The sequence below is a fragment of the Lissotriton helveticus genome, chromosome 2_1 (assembly GCF_964261635.1).
Source record: "Lissotriton helveticus chromosome 2_1, aLisHel1.1, whole genome shotgun sequence".
Lineage (NCBI taxonomy): Eukaryota > Metazoa > Chordata > Amphibia > Caudata > Salamandridae > Lissotriton > Lissotriton helveticus.
In genome coordinates, this window is record NC_136059.1 from 1,336,915,749 (window position 1) to 1,336,938,053 (window position 22,305).

The 22,305-nt window shown below is 46.8% G+C and overlaps 1 protein-coding gene across 1 annotated transcript in view; it reads right to left on the reverse strand.

The window, feature by feature from the left end:
- LOC144820245 (transmembrane protease serine 11C-like) overlaps positions 1 to 20,977 on the reverse strand; it is a 405,011-nt gene extending 384,034 nt beyond the window's left edge. The window contains exon 1 of the mRNA XM_078677842.1: positions 20,710 to 20,977. The gene's annotated coding sequence lies outside the window, so the exon portion shown is untranslated. The remainder of the gene's footprint in view (positions 1 to 20,709) is intronic.
- Between the last annotated feature and the right edge of the window lie 1,328 nt (positions 20,978 to 22,305).

Sequence of the window (22,305 nt, forward strand, 5' to 3'; positions counted from 1 at the left end):
CTGTACCACTCACCAGAACTTTAAGTAAACAACTGCACGCCCTGCTCCCTGAGGGAGTAGGTGGCCTCTCTCCTGATGTAGCGATACTTGAGGGGTCCGTCGGGTAACAGCCTGCCGGGAGGGGAGGGTAAGATGTGCCTGTGATGCTAATCAGAGCTCAGTGGCTCGCGATGGAGGTTGAAGCCCCCTCCAGAGTCGCAGAAAGATAGTGGGAGAGAGTACTGGGCTGGCGTCTCCTGACAGGCATCAATAACCAACAAAAACGGAGGCTATAAAACACTTTACCTGAGGACTAACTGCGCACATACGCAGAGGGGATCTCAGATCTGACAACGAAAAGTGCCGCGGGGTTCTGAGCGGCCGGACGGGTCCGGGGACGGGCACTCCACAGGAGGGTAAGCAAAAGATCGGGTGGAATAATAGTTTGGGGAACACTTAATTAAGTAAGTGTTTAAAATGATGTTCTTATTTATTAATCTACAGAGTACAATGTGGTATTCTCCACATTAAATAAGGAATCAGGACATCATAAAGCTGGTAAGTGGGTTTTATTAACCTCAGCCACTAATGGACACTGGTCAACTGACCGAGCACAAATCCCTACATTCTAATAAAGAATACAGTACATAGGTTCCATGGCCTTAAAGCAACAGGCAAGTAATATACAGAATAGAGCACATATTATCACATATCTTCCTTCCTAACAAAACAAACAAAAATGGAAGAAAGATGATGAAAGAATAAATGTACCACAAATAAAAACAACTTTCATGAAATAAAACTTAAACAATAAAACTTAAACATAATCCTTCATGTAAACAGGAGCCCTACGTGCTCCTTGACTCCTTTTATATGTTAACAACATGTTGGACCCATTACCAGAATTGTTGTTAGTGTAGTGCAACTTACTGCCTGTACAGTTGTCATCCACACTCACATCTGGATCAGATAATTTAGAATTGACCACTACAACATGACTCTTATTCCATATCCTCCCATCTTTCGTCTTGATTGCATTCCTAAAAACCTTTATGACAGGTCTGACATCAGTGTATTTAGAACATGGCTTACGTCCAACAGGTGTCTTAATTTTTACTAAGTCACCCACTTTGACCTCTTGATATTTTACACATTTTCTGTTATCAAAATATTCTTTTCTTGCAATTTGTTCATCCAACTCCTTGTTTCTCCATTCACCTATATAATTATCCACCAAACCTTTTTTTTTCATCCACCCTGGACACCACAAAGTATTTGGAACCCTCCCTTTAAATAATTCAAACGGAGACTTCCCAGTAGATGAATGGGGAGCAACACGATAAACATTAATCCTGTCCTGAAGAGTTGTCTTCCAATTCAAACCAGAAGACCAGCCTCATCTAAACGATTTAGCACAGCACACACGCGTCTATTATGTTCCTGAACATTGTTACCATAAATCAATAGATCATCTTGATAACATTTAACACCTACTAACCCCTTCAAAATTTTAGACATAATTCGTTGAAATACTGAGGCCGCAGATACGAGGCCAAAGGGCATCCTCTTAAACTTAAAATTGCCCATGGGTGTGATGAAGGCGGTTAGATCTTGAGAGGACTCATCTAGCCCCACCTGATGGTAAGCGGAAGCTAGGTCAAGAGTGGTGAAATATCTTGCACCTTCCAAAGTCCCAACCATCTCATCAATGTTTGGCAGAGGAAATCTATCCTCCACTACCTCTCTATTTAAAGATCTCAAGTCTATGCATAGACGAATTTCTCCTGTCGGTTTCTTAGCGATCACAACTGGAGCTAACCATTCCGTGGCCTCAACTGACTCTATAATATCATTCTTTACAAGTTTCTCAATTTCCTCCTGAACTTTCACTTGTTCCATTAAAGGAATCCTCCTCACTTTCAGCCGCTGGAGGAGAGGTGTAGGTCAGTTCTTCGTCGTGTTGAGGTTACTTCACTAATCGTCGCCAAATAAATGTGGTATTCTCCACATTAAATAAGGAATCAGGACATCATAAAGCTGGTAAGTGGGTTTTATTAACCTCAGCCACTAACGGACACTGGTCAACTGACCGAGCACAAATCCCTACATTCTAATAAAGAATTACAGTACATAGGTTCCATGGCCTTAAAGCAACAGGCAAGTAATATACAGAAGAGAGCACATATTATCACATACAATTGATCAAACACTTGACATGGTCACTGGAACAGATGGGGTGAGGCTGCCTGGCGCCCCGTGATAACATTTTGGACAAGTCATCCGGCTTTTTTCTTGCAAGATATGGCCCTTGAATAGTGCATATGGTGAACTGAATCTTCTTAAGATGTCTGGGTGAGTTCAGATTGAGGGAGGGTGATTATGGCGGGTCGTGATTGAGAGCTCAGGTTTTGAGGCTGCCGGAAGTTTCCCAGGCTTGCCCATGCAGGTAAAATCGGTGGGGCGAGGTGAGGGAGGGGGAGAGGGCGTCTGGGGGAGGAATTGACAGACAACAATGATGGACACTTAAATAAAATTGAAAAACACTTAATTTGCGCTCGCCGCATCCATGCAGCAAGTGGTTTTTGTTTTTTCATGTTTTCAAATTTACATTTTCCTCGTCATCGTCTGTCGACTCCTACCTACCTCTCCCCCCACCGCACTGCTCTTACCCGCATGGGCCACGCTTGAAGTTTCTGTCCATAGGCCATAAAGGTATTCTGACCACGTGCACATCCAGTCCTTGGCCTCTCTGCAGAGCACACTTAGATATGGTCACAAATGCGCCATTCACAATTGTGTTTCTAAGAGAAAGTGCATGAAAGAGGTACACTACGGTGAAAATAGTGACAGCGCCAAAATAAAATGCAGTTCTTATTTGCGACATGACTCGAGTGAGGAGAAGAAAAGAAGTAGGTTCAGAAAAGGAGGGTGAAAAGACAGTTCCGGAAAGGCAATAGATGACATGCGAGAGATGAAGATGGAGGATATTCAGGAAGATATGGAGAGAAAAGGAGTGTTTGCATCCACAGGAGTGAGAGACTGCAGAGTAAAGTGGTGTGAATGGGAGAACAAGACTGATTGTGACACTCCAAAGACCGCTACCACTTTGCTGACCTTAGTAATGTTGAATTCGCAGTATCATATTTTTCAGAATGGAAACATTTTCAGCTTTAATTATTCACAACAAAATTCTTGTTCTTACTCATATATGTGATACTGCTAACAAAGACTGTCAGAGTAAATAGGTGAGGCGTTTTAGACTTATGCCCATAGTTGTGTTATATGTCTGGATGGAAAATACCAGAAAACTCAGAGGCACCCAAATACTGGTCAGCTGGCACGCTTTGCAAAGTACATGATAGTAGTTTATACTTTATGGCACACCCTTAATTAAATAGGCCAGGCCTCTTGAAAAAGTACACTTCTTTGGCCAAGCCCCTTTTTAGAAGGTCCCCCGCACATAACCTTTTCATCCCATTTCAGCGTCTAGACACCTCACCTTTCAAATCTCATTTTCATTTCATTTCATTTAAAGCACTGGAAATAATATTCCTAAAAGGCGTATTACAAGCTTTCAAGGAGGGACTCTTGGAGTGTAAATATAGAAGGGTGAGAGAGGGTTCTGGAGTGGGAGTCCAGTTTGCTGGCATGGAAAGGTTGGTTGTTTGGTAGGCAGATATGGAAGTGTATAGGAATCACATTTTGCAGATCTGAACAGGTGGAGGGCACCATGTGTATGTATGGAATGGTAGAGGTTAGAGGATGCAGGTATTGAAGAGGGGAGGGCTCTATGAGTGTGCAGAAGAAGAGGAACCACGGAGTGCAGATATTGAAGGGTACATACATGTAAGTTAAAGATATGCAGGAGGCATTAGGATGTTTTGGGGTGTGGCTATAGAGGGGAGAGGACTAGCAGTCATGAATGAAGCAAGAAGCATATGGGAGGATCCTTGGTGATGCAGATATGACTGCAGGAGGGGTTCTGAGATGCAGATATGAAGGGGGCTCTTGGCAAGCAGATGTGTAGGGTGCAGTATAAAGCTCAACGATGCACATATCGAGGTCAGCGAGTGATTGAGGTGCAGATATTGAAAGGAATAGGGAGGGGGTTCTTGGAATGAAGATCTGATTGGTACAGGGGGTGGCAGATATGGAGAAAGGCAAGAGAGAGAATATGGAGGGTTGTAGGAAAGAGGGATCCAGGGATGCAAATGTAGAGGGTCCAGGAGATGGTTCTCCATGTGGAGATATAGAGAAGGCAGGAGACTGGATTCAGGTGGACGGGGGGGATGTTGCAATCTAGCAATGGGGATATGGAAGGTGCAGGAGGGAGCTCCAGGGTGAAGATATGTAGGAGGTTCGAGAGTACATCCAGTACAGAAATGGAGGAGGGATGTAGGGAATTATGAAAAGTGCAGGCAGCAGCTAAGGTATGCAAACACGATGAAGATTAGGAGTGGATTTGGTGCAGATATGCAAGGAGACATCTAGGGGTGTGGATATGGCAACGGAGTGTCGATGCAGCTCTTGGGTTAAATATACTGGGGAGGCGGTAGTGCAGGTCTAAGAGAAGATATGGAGGTGACATAGGGAAGGGAATCTACATGCTCAGTTTTGGGAGCTGCTGTAGGAAAGATTCATGGGTTTTAACATGGTTGGCAAGGACAGGTCTGGGGGCTGCAGATATGGGAGTGTGGAGGGAGCTCAGGCTCGTAGATTTGGAGGATGCTGAGGTGGCCTCTTGAGACGCAGATCCAAATAGGACTTATGAAAGACTTTAGGTATGTGATTGTGGCTTGAAGGAGTTATGGTGTGCTTATGTGCAGATTGCAGTGACAGACGGTGAGGAAGGACTAATGTTGCATGGCCACTGTGGTTGACTTGATGCAGCATAGAAGCCGAACAACTACACCAAGATGTGAGATCTGTAGAGAACTGACCAAGGGTCAGCTGGCCCCAATGTCTGGCCCGATCGTCAATACGGCGGTGGGCGGGAGCCGCCTCTCGCCACGATGTCATTGTGTGCACCACCGCAGTGTGCCCGAGTCCGTTACCGCTGAGCCAGGTTGCGTCTGCACCACACCGCAGGCCTCAAAACATCACAGGATCTCTGCTGCAAAGACGGTCACCGGCGATCGTCAGCGATTGCTCGTATCACTGTTGTACTGCACCTAATATATCTGCCTTCCGATGTGTGTCAGATGTCGGCGGATTAATGCAGGATATTTAAGGGAGAGTGGCAGGGGAGGACGGAGTCGCGCTAGTGTTCGGCCATGTTCTCCGGCTGCTGGCCACGCCCCCGTTACATCACACTTTTGAAAGTCTAAATATATCCAGTCTCAAAATTCTACGAACAATATAATGAAAGGCAGTAGATGAGATTCAGGTATAAGCTATCCAGTCCTATCGTGCGCGCTCCACCGCCATGCAGAGCTCATCCTCCTCCTCCTCTAGCAAGTCCGGCATCGTCATCTCACCCTTCCGCCTAGAGGAGCTCAGCAACCGGCTGGCGTCTCTGCAGCAGGAGAACAAGGTCCTCAAGATCGAGCTAGAAACCTACAAGCTCAAGTGCAAAGCCCTGCAGGAAGAGAACCGCGACCTGCGCAAGGCCAGCGTCACCATCGTGAGTACAGGGGGCGCGGGTTCGGCGTCACCGTTATGAGTCAGCGCTTGCGGGGGCGGTGTGTGCTTGTGTCTTCCCTCTTGGTGTCTCTGGTGTTTTCTGTGCCTCTGTTTCCTGCTTGTCATCCCGGTTTTTCTGTGCCTGTGTGTGCGTGGCTCTGTCTGTGTGTGTGCGTGGCTCTGTCTGTGTGCGGCGTGGCTCTGTGTGTGTGTGCGTGGCTCTATGTGTGTGTGCGTGGCTCTGTGTGTGTGTTCGTGGCTCTGTCTGTGTGCTTGCGTGGCTCTGTGTCTGTGTGTGTGCGTGGCTCTGTGTCTGTGGGTGTGCGTGGCTCTGTCTGTGTGTGCGTGGCTGTGTGTGTGTGTGTGTGTGTGTGTGTGTGTGTGTGTGTGTGCATGGCTCTGTCTGTGTGTGTGTGTGTGTGCGTGTCTCTGTCTGTGTGTGTGTTTGCGTGGCTCTGTCTGTGTGTGTGTGTGCGCGGCTCTGTCTGTGTGTGTGTGGCTCTGTGTCCGCGAATACTCTCCACTACTCTCTAATGCTCACCTATTGCCCTTGTAAATGACAATACCATTTATTTATGTTTTTAAAAAAAAAATGTCATGAGCAATGCCAATAGCTCTACCTTTAATAATGCCAAGACCATTGCATTGTAAATGCTTGTTTTATAGAGTAGAGGGGGTGCAAAGCCCCATAACCCAAGCCATTTAGGGATCTGGGGACCCTATCCCTCCATGCTTTTTTTTTTAGGTAAGGGGAGGGTGGCGTACAGCCCGCCTCTACGAGCCAAAAGTGGAGCCTGGGGACTACACCCCCTAGGACCTTTGTTCTTTATTGTGGGTAGGAGGGCACGCGCCTTCCTTCCCTGAGGCACTAAGAACTCTGAGGGAACCTTTCCCTGGGCCAAAATCCATTAATAAGGGGAGCGGGCCTTATTTCTATCATTCAGCCCCAGGAAATCGGGATTGCTCTAATGTGGGGAAGGGCATCTGGGTGTCCCACTCTTCATATTTGTTAATACAGCCCCAAAGTATAGAGTCTCTGGGGCCTTCTTGTAGCTCAGGGGGCCATGCACCTCCCTCCCAAAAGCAATGTTTCACGTTGCATTCTGGGCCTCCCCAATTTTTTTTTTCAATAGTGGGGGAGCCCGCAATTTAAAACAAATTGCCACGGATTGGCGGATCCACCTGAAATTCATGGCAACATTTTATTTTAAAGTTTTTGACCCCAGGCGAGGTCTTTCTGGGACCCCTCCACCAGGCCTAGAGGGTCAGGGAATCCCTACTCTGCCCCTTTATGTCTTCTTTTTACCTTTTTCCTGTGACTCTGGACTGAGTCTGGGTCCTAAGATAGCTGCTGCCACATTCTTGCTGATGTGATGGCAGTCAATCAGAACTCACATGAGATCTGTCCCCCACGGATTCTCCGCAGCGTGATATATACAACGTTTTTGAGCTTTAATTGCTCAAAAACTACTGAACAGATTTACACCAAATTACAAAAAGCACTCATTCCGAATCAAGATCTAGCTTGCTGCCAAATTTGGTGTACAAGCGTTCAGCTGTTTGGGCTTTAGCTTTGCCTAAAGTTCCTGTCACAAAATAAATGGGGAAAACATGTTTTGCCCCACCCCCGCTCCCTTTCTCACCCACCTGCATGATGGATCCCCCTGAAACTTTCCATTCTGGAGCTGAGGTGTAAGACATTATTTTGGACTGTTTTGTTAAGGTTCGTCAAAAGGCACCAAGGTTATTAGGAAAACAAAATATTATTTTTCCTATGGAAACGTGGTTCTAACTATAACTACCCAGCTGTGATCACCACTGGGCAATATATATATATATATACAAGTTAAGGGTGACTAGGGGATTTTAGGGTTCAAGTATGGGTAGTTTTTAGGTGTGGTTTAGTTTTGCATAGGTTTCTGTAATGGGCAGTTTTTAGTACTGGTGAGAACTTTTTAGGGTTAAGGGATAGGTAGTGTGTCAGGGTAATAAGGAGTTTTTAGGGCTCAGGATGGATAGTCTTTAGGAGCAGTATGAGAATTTGAACATGCAGGGTTGGGTAATATACAATTAATTAATAATAAAAACATAAAACTAAATTGATTAAATATATAATAATTAATTATGTCATTTATAAAAATATCACTCACAATTTAATTTACCTTTTAGCATTTAAACTTATGGTAATTTGGATTGGTTTACATATATAAATATATACATATTTATTTTTAGCAAGTATAAAAGTGTATATATTTATATATATTTAAATAAACAAAAATATACAAATACATAAATTTTAAGGGGTTAAAAATAATACTTACCTTCCTGCCTGCGAAGTAAACCACACTTTAGATGTCAAATCATGCAATGTAAAAGCACTTCCAATGTATCTACCTGCAAAGTAGCAACTAAAAGTGCCTCAGTCATCTGATCTTGAAATGCCATGTATACCAAAGATGTCAGATAATGAGTGGGTCACATTGGCTCTTGTTGTAACTAGCCCATGGCAGTACTGCCACCCACTCCACTATTTAATGGTCCCCTGCCCCCTTTCTTTAATATTAGCTCATACGGATTTGTTCAGAGTCAAATCCAATACAACAGTGAACGCAAAGCTGCATGTCATATCTTGAACTCCTCCTATAAGATCTAGTCATAGATATTCAACGAGTGAAGTGGAGCCAAGCACCTTGATATGGTCTGCCGATCCTCTATTCATGAGGTTTGTGGCAATGCTTCATTTTGTTGCCACGAGATCAGGCCAATGTGCTATTCTGCAGGATGCTTTAGATGCAATATTGAAGCATGTATTCATCTCCAATGCTAGTCTAAATGCATCTGCGGATCTCACCACAGCTAAAAATGGATGATATGCCTGAATCCAGGAATTAACAGCACACAGGTGACCAGATAAATGTTCCAAAGGCTCATGCCATCCGCAGCATTGGAACCCATGTGCAATAGTGTTCATTAAATTTTTTTGATCTATAAAGATGTTTTTGTTAAAATGTGCTAACTCTGCAGCCAGGGACGATTTAAGTGGCTAAAGCGTAAATCCACTTGTGGGCACAAAACAGTACAATACATTTTTGCGAGTTCTCTACTTATATCTCATGTGTAGTATTTGCTGTAGCAATGGTGACTTCTGAGTTGCGCTGAGAAAATGGTCTACTTGGATCTCCCCATGCACACTTTGGTAAGCATTAATGGATTCAGAATAGCGCGGTACATTTTCTTGCCTCCCACCACTCAACCTCTCAGATAGCTCTGCATTGCTTTTAGGTGGTGTTGCAAGTGTGAATTTAAAGCTGGGTGTGCATATTATGAAGAAGAGGCCCATTGTATACACTACATTTTTCCACTAAGGGGATGCCTCAGATTCAATCAAATGAGAAGAATCTCCACTATTGCAGGTTTTAACACTTAAGAAAATAGGCATCCAAAGAAGTGTAAGCCACAACATTTAGGGGCAGCCTGCCTCTGACTGGTCACTGGATGATCACTGTGCTATCAGGAAAAATGTTGAAATTGGCTGTTCCCTCTGTACTAATGCAGAATGGTATCCTTCCCAGTAATAAGAGTTGCCCTCTATACATGCTCATGTCCTATAGTATGCTGCTTACTGTCGTGTCCTGCTGGTGGGGCAGTCCTCCACCGGCCGATGCGATAGTTGTTTGTCACATGGTGTGCGTTTTCGATTTTGACGTTTTTCTCTCTTTCCATTTCCTTGGCCTGTGTCGTTGCTCTCACCTCTGCTCTCACCAGAGACAGGATGTTCTCCAATGAGGTCGGTTCTTTTAGGATCCTTGCCCTGAATCCTGAGTCACGACAGCCTTCAATGATCCGTAGCCTTATTGCTTGTTCGTTATCGAATTTGTCGAACTCACAATGTGTCACCAGTTCTCAGCCTTGTCGCGAAGTCATCTGGCATTTCGTTCACTTGTTGACACGCAATAGTGAATGTGTATCGTTCGAAGTCAACATTCCGTTGTAGGTCAAATTTGGCCGTTAGGCATTTCTTTAGTTTCTCATATGTCCTTGTTTCTTCGGTTGGCAGTGTCGCCAGAAGTTTTTCGACGTCATCCCCTGCTAGGTTCAGCAGTAACCCTAATCTCTTTCCGTCTGTTACATCTGTCACTTCCATATATCTTTCAAACCATCTGATCCACTTCTCCCACCTGATTCCTATTTGTGGCTCCGATAGGTTGAACTGCGGTGGCCTCCTGTATTGTGCGCTGGGCTTTGGGTCTGCCATTCTTGCCTTCTTGCCTTTATACGCTCTTTCCTCTGTTTGTTGGTATACAACCTTTACCACGCATTTTTTACCAGGCACTACCATTACAACGCAGGCATTACAATGAAAACCATTACAACGCATTGCGCTGGGGGGCGCTCTAGGATAGGGAATAAGTTTAATTTTCTATTCAACACCTTCCCTAGTGTCCACGGGGACTGGAGTTGGAATAGAAAATTATACTTACCACTATCCAGCACCTCTAAGCGCTATGCGTTGTAAAGGTATGCGTGGTAAAAACCGCGTTGTAAAGGTATGCGTGGTAAAAGTATGCGTTGTAACGTCATACATCCCTGTTTGTTCTGTCGCTTCTTTGTGTGTTGCTCTCTGATTCCTTTTATTTTCTTTCCTTTTATGTTTTTTTTTTTTCTTCACTTTTGCCTTTTGTCTTTTTTTCTCTTTTGTTATCCTTTTTGTCCCTTTTATTTCTGCTTTTTTATTCCTTCATTTGACTTTATTTTAGCCTCTTCTGGGCTTTCTTAGTCCTTTCTTGTTTGCTTTATTCTGTTCTTTTTCCTTGTATTGTGCTTGTTCCCTTTTATCTCTTTTGTTTATTCCTTTGTTTGACTTTATTTAGCCTCTTCTGGGCTTTCTTAGTCCTTTTTTTATTCTCTTCTTTTTCCTTGTATACACTTATTTTATTTATTTGTCTCTCTATTTTATTTCTTTGTCTCTTTTTCCTTTATGTAGCCTTTATTCACTTTCCTTGGCTTTACCTGTGCTTTGTTTCTTTTTTTTTTGAAAACTCGGCACTTCTTGCTTATCTTTGATCTTTTCCTGTCCTTAAAATGGCCGCCGAGCCGTTCTGGCTTCCTATTGACTTATTTGCCTGACTCCAAGATGGCCGCCGATAGTCTCGCGGGACTTCGCAGCCAATCCGATCGTTTCCTGACTCTAAAATGGCCGCCAGTGCTTTCCTGCTTGCTGATTGGCCCTCGTGCCTGACTCTAAATTGGCCGCCGAGACTCTCACGAGAGCTCGCGCCAAGTCCTTTAAACTTCGCGCTTCCTTACGCGGCGCTTACCGGGACAATCAGATTTCCTTTGCAGCGGTCGGGGTGGGCTCCCGCGTCGCTGCGCTTCTTTTTTCTTCTCCTTGGATACTTGCTGCATCTTCTCCTCTGGGCACGACGAGATCCACGGTGCACTCCTGATGTGGAAAACGCTCTTTTTTGTCCATGGGCACGCAGATGGATGCGATCCCACCTTCGTCGCCAGTTGTCGTGTCCTGCTGGTGGGGCAGTCGGCACACCAAACACAGGACAACAGGTTGGTGTGGAAACACTTCTTTATTTGTTATCTGGGAGCATGTCGTAGCACGTCCGTCCTCTGGTAAGTCCTGGCTTCTCTGTCCACTTCCTGTCCCTAAGCGGATGTGGTGTCCGGTGACCTGGTCACCTCCCTCATGACCCACAGGGACCTAGTGTCCTCCTGTCCTGTCGTCCTGCCTGTCGGGTCACGACACTTACTGCCATTGTTTGCTGCGGTAATCCCATGCTTGCAGGTCTAGCTTCAGCCTTGTGGGAGCAAAGGCAAAACCAGCAAAAAAGAGGCGAGTCAAACATGGCGGCGTGACAGGAGCAAGAAAGGAAAAAGGTCAGTAGAAGTCAAAAATGTAAACACGTTGGAGGAGCTTCGCGGGCATCCAAGATGGTCGTGTGAGCAGAGGGCTCCCGAGACCCGCGCCACCCTTCGCATATATCCTTCCTACATCCTGATTTAGAAGATGGGCTTTTAGAGACGAACTCTTGCCGATCCCAACATTCTTTGAAGAATTGAGATCGGACGTTGGGATCCACTTTTACGCCGTCTCGAACTTTGCGGCCCGCCCCGGGACCAGACCGGGGTTTTGGTTACTTTGCCAGCCGGGGAGTAGTTGAATAACAACGGCCGGAGGGGTCTCTCCTCCAGAGGTCCCCTGCCTAACTTTCAGTTTCGCTTTCCTACTCCCGGCGAGGATCGGCTGAAATGCTGCTTGGGTCTACCCTTGGCCCTGCCTGGTGCTCCCACACCGTGGTGTGTCCTCCTGGCGTCTTGCCTTTTACTCTGCACTATTGGCATTTACATTGATTTTGGCCGGTTTCACTGTTTTTGACCACATCCCGGCCGGCCATTTTCACAAGGTCGCGCAGGCCCCTACGGGGTCCTTTCTCCAATATGGCCACCAGACCTGAGACGGAGAGACGTAAGATCAAGACGCCTCACCGAGGGGGACAGACCCAGACGAACATCATGGATCACTACTCCCAATTGAAGGGATCCCCCAGTAGTGCTGGCTGCACGCCTGATGACCCTAAGGCTGCCTCCGGTACGACACCAGGAGTGTCGCTGCAAGATGTAATGAGCACTATCACCAGTATGGAGGCCGCCATGGGGCAGCAATATGAGGCTCTTGCCTCCAAGATCGACACGGTGGCCGTGGATGTTGCGCTGACCTGGCAAAGACTAACGAGAGGGTCAAGGCGTTAGATCTGAAGACTTCCAGCCTGACCACTGATGTAACGGACGTTCAGACCGAGATCGGGAACCTGCGTTCTTCCCGGGATGTGCTGTCCCGTCGTCTGGAGGACTATGAAAACAGGTCCCGTCGCAACAACGTGCGCATTATTGGGGTCCCTGAAAATCCTGAGGCCTCTGCAACCGACCTCCTGGTGGAAGATCTGGTCTCCAACTTTGTTGCTCCCGCCGGACTTACTAAATTCTTTGTGGTTGAGCGTGCACATCGAATCCCTGGCGGAAAGGTCCAGCCGGGTGCCCCCCGAGACCTATCATTGCTAGACTATTCCATTTCAGGGATAGAGATGCCATCCTGCAAGCCTCTCGGGTCAAGGGCCCTGTGAAATTCGAGAATGCCACCGTGAACTTTTACCCGGACTTTACCCCGTTCGTTCAGAGGCAGAGAATGGGATTCCAGGGTGTCAAGAGACGGCTACGGGACTTGGGCCTCAAGTACGCCATGCTGTTTCCGAACAGACTTCGTATTGAGTATGGGGAACAAACGTTTTTCTTCGATCGCCCGGACAGTGTCAGTGACTGGCTTGATTCTTTGCCAAAAAGGGACGATCGTACTGAGCACCCCGGCGGAGCCGACGGTGGCTCGCCGGAGCAGGAGTGACTTGTGGATCCCGATGTCTGAACTTTCCAACTTTTCCAGCTGAGTTTGGACAATAATTATTTAGTCCTTCCTTCGGATTGGCCTGAGGGTGGCGGGGGTGAAGGGGTCTCTTCCTCCTCTGGGGTTCTTTGTGTAGATTAGTTTCTTGATGGGGCGACAGGCACACTGCAAGTTGGGGTGGATTTCGAGTCTAACGCAGGGGTGCAGGGTGGGGGGTGTTGTAACAGGTTTAAGTTAGGGGGGTGTGTGTGTGGTTGTTTTCGTTCACAAGGCATCCAACTGTTTTCTCTAACTGTCTCGGTCTTCGGGTTCCATGTGTGGGGCGCTCTGCTTCTTCTTGGGGATGGGGGGTGGTGAGTTGAGACTACTATCATGGAATGTTAATGGGTTGGGAGACAGGATAAAGCGAGGGGTAGTGTTGCAGTTTCTTATGCGCCATTCACCCGATGTAGTTCTTTTACAGGAGACGCATCTTATAGGGAATACATGTCGAGCCATGAACAGACGTGGATACCGCCTAGTTACTCACTCCGGTTTCACCTCTGGCTCCAGGGGGGTCAGCATTCTTATTCGGTCTTCCCTCCCCCTTGAAATTGATGAAGTTATACTTGATGATAGAGGGCGCTATGCTGCGCTCACGGGTAGATGGGAAGGGAAGACACTGTCCATACTCACGATATATATCCCCCCGGGCATACAGGCCTCCACATATGCCGATTTGGGTAGGGTCCTTTTGGGACTACCTGAGGGTCTTCTTATCCTCGGAGGGGATTTTAACTCCGTTGTCTCTGGTACTGCTGATCGTTTTCCCCCCAGGGACTTGGCTAGTTCCCATATGTGGTTGAGCGATTTCCTTGATACCTTTGGGCTCGTAGATAGCTGGCGGTTGATGCACCCTACACAGCTTCAGTACACCTTCTATTCTGGGGCACATGGTAGTCTCTCTAGGTTAGACTATTTCTTAATGCCATCGGCCCAATCCTCCTCCATCAGTGAGGTTCGCCATTTTCCCAGGGGTATTTCTGATCACTCCCCCTTGTGGCTTCGGCTTGCGGTGGGTGCGGGCAGTGTAGGCAGAGTGGCTCCTATTAACCCCTGGTACTTTCGTGACCCAAAAACCCGTTCTGAACTTGTTAAAGCCATGGATCATTACTTCAATGATAATGTGGGGTCTGTTTTCTCTTCTATATCTTTGTGGGAAGCTTTTAAGACTATCGTGTATCAAGAGGGAGAGAGAGGACCAGAAAGCTAGTCCGTATCCCCGGGTTTATATGAAGTTAATCAAAAGGAGACTAGCTCGAGTAAAAAGGGTTAACAAAAATTATTAATTTTTAATTCAAGGACTCAAGTATGTTTCGTCAGGGGGTAGTGGCACCTGGTAGGTGTGCTCATGAAGCCCTCACCCACCAACCTAGTTGGTGGCATGCTTCATCATCGGGCCCACCCAGTGACACCTAGCGTGTCCCGGGTGTGCTTCGACACCTGATTACAGCGGAGCAGGTATATCGCTGAGTGTGCAGTGAAGAGTGTTATGGGATCCCATAACACTCTTCACCGCACACTCAGCGATATACCTGCTCCTCTGTAATCAGGCGTCGAAGCACACCCGGGACACGCTAGGTGTCACTGGGTGGGCCCGATGATGAAGCATGCCACCAACTAGGTTGGTGGGTGAGGGCTTCATGAGCACACCTACCAGGTGCCACTACCCCCTGACGAAACATACTTGAGTCCTTGAATTAAAAATTAATAATTTTTGTTAACCCTTTTTACTCGAGCTAGTCTCCTTTTGATTAACTTCAAGCTTTTAAGACTGTCATTCGTGGGCATTCTCTTTCACTGATTGCTGCTGCCAAAAAGGCTAAAAATGAGGAGCTGGTGCGCCTAGAAACTGAGATAACTGCACTAGAGAGTGACCTTGATACAGGAGTAACACGTTTAAAAATGCATTCTCTCAGTCTGAAACAGGCCGATTATAGGTCCGTCGTCACTGACGCGGCTAAGGTGATGAACAGGGAGCAACAGGGCAGGATGTATGATGTGGGTGACAAGGCCGGTAAATTGATTGCGTGGCTGGACAAGAAAGAAAGAGTGAATTGCGTTGTCCCCGTGATTGAGAGGCTGGATGGTGAGTGTGTCACCGACCCTGTTGGGATTGTTGAGTGCTTTGTTGACCACTTTCAAATGGTGTATGCCTCTGTCTGCGATAGGGACGAGGAAGACTCCCGGTTGTTGCTTCGTGACATTGCGTTGCCCTGCCTTTCCGAAGATGACAGAGACCTCATGGATGCACCCCTTACGGCGGACGAAGTAGCGGGGGCTATACGTTCCCTCCGCTCAGGCAAAGCAATGGGCCCCAATGGATTCCATTGAACTTTACAAACTGTGACCCGACAAAATGGCGCCCCACTTGAAGGATATGTTCCTTGAGGCCCTGGACTCGGGTTCCCTTCCCGCCGATCAGCGACTCGCCACTATTGTGGTAATTCACAAGGAGGGTAAGCCATGGCATCGCTGTGCCTCGTATAGACCTATATCTTTGCTTAATGCCGAACCCAAAATTCTAGCTAAATTGTTAGCTAATCGTTTCATTAAGGTGATCGGGGACTTGATCCATCCGGATCAGTCAGGGTTCATTCCTCATCGGAACACCGCCCTTAATCTTCGGAGACTCCACGGAGTTTTCGCGAGGGCTGAGACTCTCACTGAGTCGGCCATTTTAGCTTCCCTTGATGCTACCATGGCTTTCGACACTATCGAATGGCCCTATCTTTGGGCGGCCCTCTCAAAATTTGGATTCGGCCCCGTGTTCATCGCTTGGGTGAAACTTCTTTATGAGATGCCCCTTGCCCAGGTGGTGGTTAACAGGAAGGCGTCCGGTGTTTTCGCACTCGGACGCGGTACTCGGCAGGGCTGCCCACTGTCTCCATTGCTCTTCGCCCTCGCATTGGAACCGTTGGCGGAGTGGCTCCGTTGGGAGCCTTCTATAAAGGGCATTCGGTGGGCTCCCGATTTCGAGGATCGTGTCTCGCTATACACAGATGACAGTCTCCTATATCTAACTTCCCCTCAGAAATCCTTAAACGTACTCTTCGATGTTCTTACCTCCTTTGGGAAGAACTCGGGTCTCATTATTAATTGGACTAAATCCTGTGTCTACGTTTTGGCTGGTGGTCTCCCCCCATTGCCCCGTAGATTTCCGATTCAAGTAACGGAGACCGGTTTTAAGTACCTGGGGATATATGTCTCCTTGGACCCCACCGTTCGCTATGAGCGCAACTTGCTGCCCCCTCTTCAACGGCTGAAGCTAGATGTTACACGCTGGCGTCATTTGCCACTGTCACCGCTCGGTCGTGCGGCTCTCTTTAAAATGATGTCGCTGCCTAGATTTTTGTATGCGCTCGAGAACTCGTTTGACCCCGTTCCCTCTCGTTACTTTCGGGAGGTGGAGAGTCTACAACGGCAACTGATTTGGGATGGCCGTGCACGCGTTGCTCTGTCTAAACTCACGTTTCCGTGATATGACGGTGGCATCGCCCTTCCCGACATCAGGCGCTATTACTGGGCCTCCCAATTAAGTGCGGTCAATCACGCAACGTATGTTCCCGGTCCCGCCCCTGCCTTCGCAATGGATAGACACCTTCTGCCGGGGGGGAACTTCAATAGGGCGCTGTATTCCAGGAGGCTCTGTAAAACACTGACTGGACCCACTAAAGTCGCGGTACGTGTCTGGCATGATGCGAATGCGGCCTTGGGATGGAAGGATAGACTCACTTGCGCGACCCCCTTGTATGACTCTGAATGTCTGGGTAATTTATGGCGAACGAAAGGATTTGACAAATGGGATATGATCGGAATCACTAAGGTGGGGGATCTTTGGTCTAAAGGCAACGTTAAGACCTTCGAGGCGCTTAAGACGGAGTATGAACTTGGGGACAGAGAATTCTTCAGGTACGCTCAGGTCCGACATGCCCTCCTGTCGGTCTTTGCTGTGGGTACAGATATCCCTGAATTCTCACCCCTTGAGGATCGTATTCTGGATGGACATGTGCCCGACAGCACTATTTCATTAATTTACAAGAAGCTGATCTATAACAGGGCTGACCTGCTTGTGCGCCTGAGGGCCTCGTGGATTGCCGACGGTCTAGAATTAGATGATGAGGACTGGCAGTCCGCTCTGCCCTCACCAAAAGAAGTTGCCATACCCGCACGCCTTAGATTTGTTCAACTTAAGATCCTCCACCGTGTGTATGTCACTGGCCCGAGTCTGGTGCGCATGGGTTACTCTTCTGATGATTTGTGTAACCGTGGTTGCGGTATGACTGGTTCCTTTCTCCACATTTTATGGGAATGCCCGGAGGTGGTCGAGTTTTGGTCCCGTGTGCATGTCGTCATGGAGAGGGTCACCGGGGTGGCGCTACTGCCCGAGGCCAGGCGCTGCCTCCTGAATGTCTGGGAGCCCAATGACTACAATACGGCACAGATTACCTGGGCGACCCTTGGTAATATGATCGCCAAAAGAGACATTGCACAGCTCTGGGGTTCCCGTAGGCCTCCGACCGTAACATTGTGGGCAGAGAATGTGGACTGGTGCATGTTTCGCGAGAAGACTGTGTATCTGTCGCGTGGAAGGTCCAAGAAGTGGGGCAGAATCTGGTCACAATGGAACACATACCGTGGCAATATATGCACCCCCCCCCTCAAGATTTGTTTCCTGATGATACCTTGTCCCCCTGATTGACATTCGGACTATTAATTAAATTGTATTGCTACTGGTTTCCCCGCTGCCCCCCCCCCACGAAACACCGTGACTGTGTTATGTATGCTACAATGCTGAAGCGCTAAGTACATGGACCCATGACTGTATTCCCGATTCTTTCTTGCCTTGTGTAACCTGTTATTGTTGCTGTTAATTTTCAATAAAAAAATGTCAACAAAAAAAAAATGTAAACACGTTGAGAACAATAATGAGACTCAGAAACATTAGCAACAAGAACATTCCAGTCTCTGAAGATTCCTGGAACCTATATATATCAAGAATTTCCCTACACATGAAAAACACATTTATTTCCTCTTCACTTTGTAGCATAAGTACACATGAAACACCTCCCGTGTACTGGCACACTCAGAACACTGCACCAAAGTCAAAAACTTTGCAAGGTGCAGCCACCAAACGTTTAAAATATGTGCAAATTCACAAATATTTTAGATGGCTATTGCCCAAGTTTTTAATTAGGTGTCAGAACGGCATGTGCAATATTGGTCGAGTGCGCAAGCTTATGGGGGTATCAGTTCGAAGTCCTGCAATTTCATTGAGTTTAGACGTGCGAGATTTATAGGATTGTCAGTACTCCCTGGCAAGAGGCCGTCATTGTTGATCCCCACTCTCTTAGTAATCTACCTCGTTCAGCGAAGTATTTGCCGAACTGTGCTAGGACCTTTGGAGTAATGGATGTATATTTCAGTAAAAGTGCTTCCTTGCATGATCTTATCTTATGTTGCATGAAGATAGGCCTCAAATACCTGCATCTCTGTTGTAATAAGCTTGCACAGCAGCATACAATATGGGCAACTGATTTAGAGTGGTATTTACACAGCCTGCATTTCTCCTGCCCCAGAGCCAAGTTTTTCCAATGTGCCCTGTACTCCCTGATGGGTGTTATTAGCAGCCTAACTGATAGAATGTTATTTAATGTGTACTTTCCAATTGCTGCTCTCAAGTATGGTTGGCAGAGAGAGTCTACATGGGATACTGCAAGCCCCTCCGCACCTCTGATGGCTCTTGTCTTATTTAGGTCCAGATCCCTCTGGGCCTTCTTGGCTTGTGCCTTTAGTTTGCTTTTTAGTAGTACTTTGCTGATTAGGAGAGCTAACAAGAGTGCTGGATCCAAGTTTAACGTTGATCCTACTAGTTCCAGGTACTTCACCAGGCGCTTTTCTTGTCCAGAAACATTGCCATAAGGGCACCTAATAATAATAGTTAGTTATGTCCTTTTTGCAAGCTACAGTCATGCTTACTGGATTGAATTCCAGGCGTATTAAAGTGTGCCACGTGCACCTGGCATGCCAAATATCTTCTTGTAGGACAGTGTGCGGTTCCGCTCAGGTGTCTCTGTTAGCCTTCCTGGATAGGCGATGTGCCATAGCTTATTGTTGGTACACATTTAGCCCCGATGACTCTTCGAATTGCCTCAGCTGAATGGCTGTTTAGCTTATGGTGGAGCATAGATAGAGCATGCATGTTTTTTGCTGCTTTAGCTGCTATTGCCTTTGTCTGCAGGGTTTGTTTACCTGTGTCCGTCAATCAAACTCCAAGGTAGTTGCACTTGGAGTCAATGTCAACCTTTAGTGGGTCGAGTTGCCATTTGAGTTATCGTATTTGGGGGCATTGGCCGAAAATCAGGACTTTTGTTTTCCCTGCATTTGCATGGAGGGCATTGCTTTTGCTTTACGTGTGTAAAATGTCCAGGGCCCTGCTCATCCCAATGCGGGTATGGTCCATCAAGTCCAAGTCGTCCGCATACAGTATTATTGGCAGTTTCTTTCGTCCTAGCAATGGTGGAAAGGTTCTGCCTCACAAACCACTGATCCCCATCTTTCTCTGTACCTCTCAACTCCCTTTACCGCAGCTGTTTTAAACTCACCCCTCATGAGGGATTAAATTAGTTTAAAATTAATAATAAATGTAACCTTGTCACAAAGAGGGGGCCCAATGTGTCTTGCCCTGGGCCCCAAAAATTCTTAAGACAGACTGGAAAGTAAGTACGTCTCTCTCCTAAATCATTAAACACACATATCTTCCCCAGAGATGTTTCATGGCATGTGCAAAGTGGGCAAATGGACAGGACCCACAACTTCCAAGACCCCCCCCCCCCCCCCCCCCACCTGAAAAGCTGACGTTTCTGTCTACTTGACACCATGGGGGTTAATTCACCAAAATTCCAGGGGCAATGGAAGTGACATGACACACCATTTGACTGTTACCTTGTCTCACACACACATGCTTACACATACACAAACAGTCACATAAACACACTATCACCTGCAAGCACTCATACAACAGACATTTAAAAGCATGTTGCTTACCTTATTTGCCAGATAGGGTCACATTTCAGCTAATTGTCCTTCATTTTTTATTACACCAATACTAAATAATAGTATTCATTATTTGTGTAATAAAAAATGTAAGAGAAATACAGAACGGTGGAACTTCAACCGATATCCATTAGGAAGAGCCCCTCTGATCAAGGCTCTGGTTTTGCCAACTGTAGCCCAGGTGTCGCAAAGGCAGTGCCAGGGTATGCAAGGGGGCAAGCCAGGGCCCTGGGGTCACAGCAGCGTCCCTTGGCGACCACTAAATGACGTCCATGCGCGTGACACCCTATTTCTCTTTCACAACCTTGCTCCACCTTATTCTCCTCTGAAACTGCCTCACTGTACGCAGTGTCTTCGTGGGTATTTAGGGGCAGTGAACAAGACATTTTTCAGCTGTTTTTGCGTGTCTTGCGTCTGAGATTTTAACATAATTCTGTATTGTCACGAGAACTTGAAACAGCGGGAAATCGGTAAATAAATTCAAAGTTGTTCTGAACAGCGCCCCCAAAATATGTCTTGCCCGTGCCCTGGGAATCTTTCACGTGACCCTGCTCTCCTCGCCTCAATATCCGTCGAAACAAATGAGAACGTGCAAATACACTTACCTTCATAGGTGCTGCTGAGAACGTGTCCCCTTTGACCTCAGCCTGCTTGGGACATACGGGGCCTGATGATACGTCCACCCGTGGCTGAACATGTTGTGGCTTCGACTGGTGATATCGAAGGCTGCAGGGGTTGGACTAACGTACAGAGAAAACAAACCCAATCGCACAGGGAAGTTAAAACTTGTCTAACAGGTCAGGAGACATGGTGACAGCTGCCATCGTGAAATGATAACAGCCATGAGAACGGAGGCGTGTGGAGTTTGGTAGAGCGGCCAGGGCAGCACGGGGTTAAATCAGAAGCAAAGAAGCGCAAGTAAATGTAAAAGCACCGAAGGGCGTGTAGTCTCTTAATAGCAGCCATTACATTAATAAGCTGCTGGCGAACTTGCATTGTCTAATTATAGCTGCCTCTTTCGCGCAGGCGCGCGCCCGCTTCGGCTCACTCGCGCGTGGGTGCTTGCGCACACCTGCGTGCACCTGGAACGCACGTCTGTTCAATTGTTTTAATTGGGAGCCCACACGTTGCCACGTGCGATACTTACGATCTTTAAAAATGCAGGTGTTGTTTCGGTGGGGAAGCACCTCTTACAGCGGATATATCGCATCGCGCTGACAGTGCATCGCTGCACGACGTCACATCGCATGTCATCAGGACGCATGCAAGTGCATCGCATTTCCTTGTACATCGTTAACCATTACATCGGAATCCGGGCAGACACTTTTGCGAGCACACGCGCAAACAGATATGAAAATGCCGTAATTTAAAACAGACTTTTGCGAGCAGAATCGCATTTGCGTTATTGAAACATTTTATTTGACACTTTTGCGAGCACACACTTTACAGCCCAAACAGATATGAAAATGCCGTAATTTAAAACAGTAGGAGCCACATGTGATATTGCACTGTGTAACTGCAACACCATGTGGCAATTACAGCGTCAATAAATACAATAACATGTGGTCTGACGGATAGGTTGCCAGACTTTGGTGCTGTCAGACAAGGTTCGAGCCTCCACTCATAGCAAGATGATATACGAGCAGAATTGTGTTCATAAAATGATATACGAGCCGAATTGTGTTCATAAAATGGCAATTAAGTATGTAATACTATAAACTGCCCACTGCCATTTTTTTAAACCTTTGTCTTCGCTCAGCTGTGTCTTTTTAGCGGTTCTCATCTGGAAGAAGCATCCTTTCAACACGTTAATCATGTCAATTGAAATGCTTAGTCATAATATGCGTTCAGAATCATCACCCCAAGGTTCCTTGATGATTTATTGAGATTACGAAGTTGCCACAGGGTTGACAAGAGTAGTTTGACCCTTAAATTTGGTGATTGCGCTCTCACGCATTAGGAGGTCCTCTTAGTGCAGGAAACATTCTGTCACCAAAGTCACAGATCTAAAGGCATCCATTTGAGGCTGTTACGGTGCTTTGTAATTTAGTTTACAATTTAATGTTGTGAAGTATGAGGAAGGCACTATCATCACAGTACCGTACAAATAATTGCACATAGCATGAATTTGGCTTGGATGACTAATAGATGGTTACATGCAGTTCTTCAACTCAGAAAGAATGCCTCACAAAAGTGGAAAA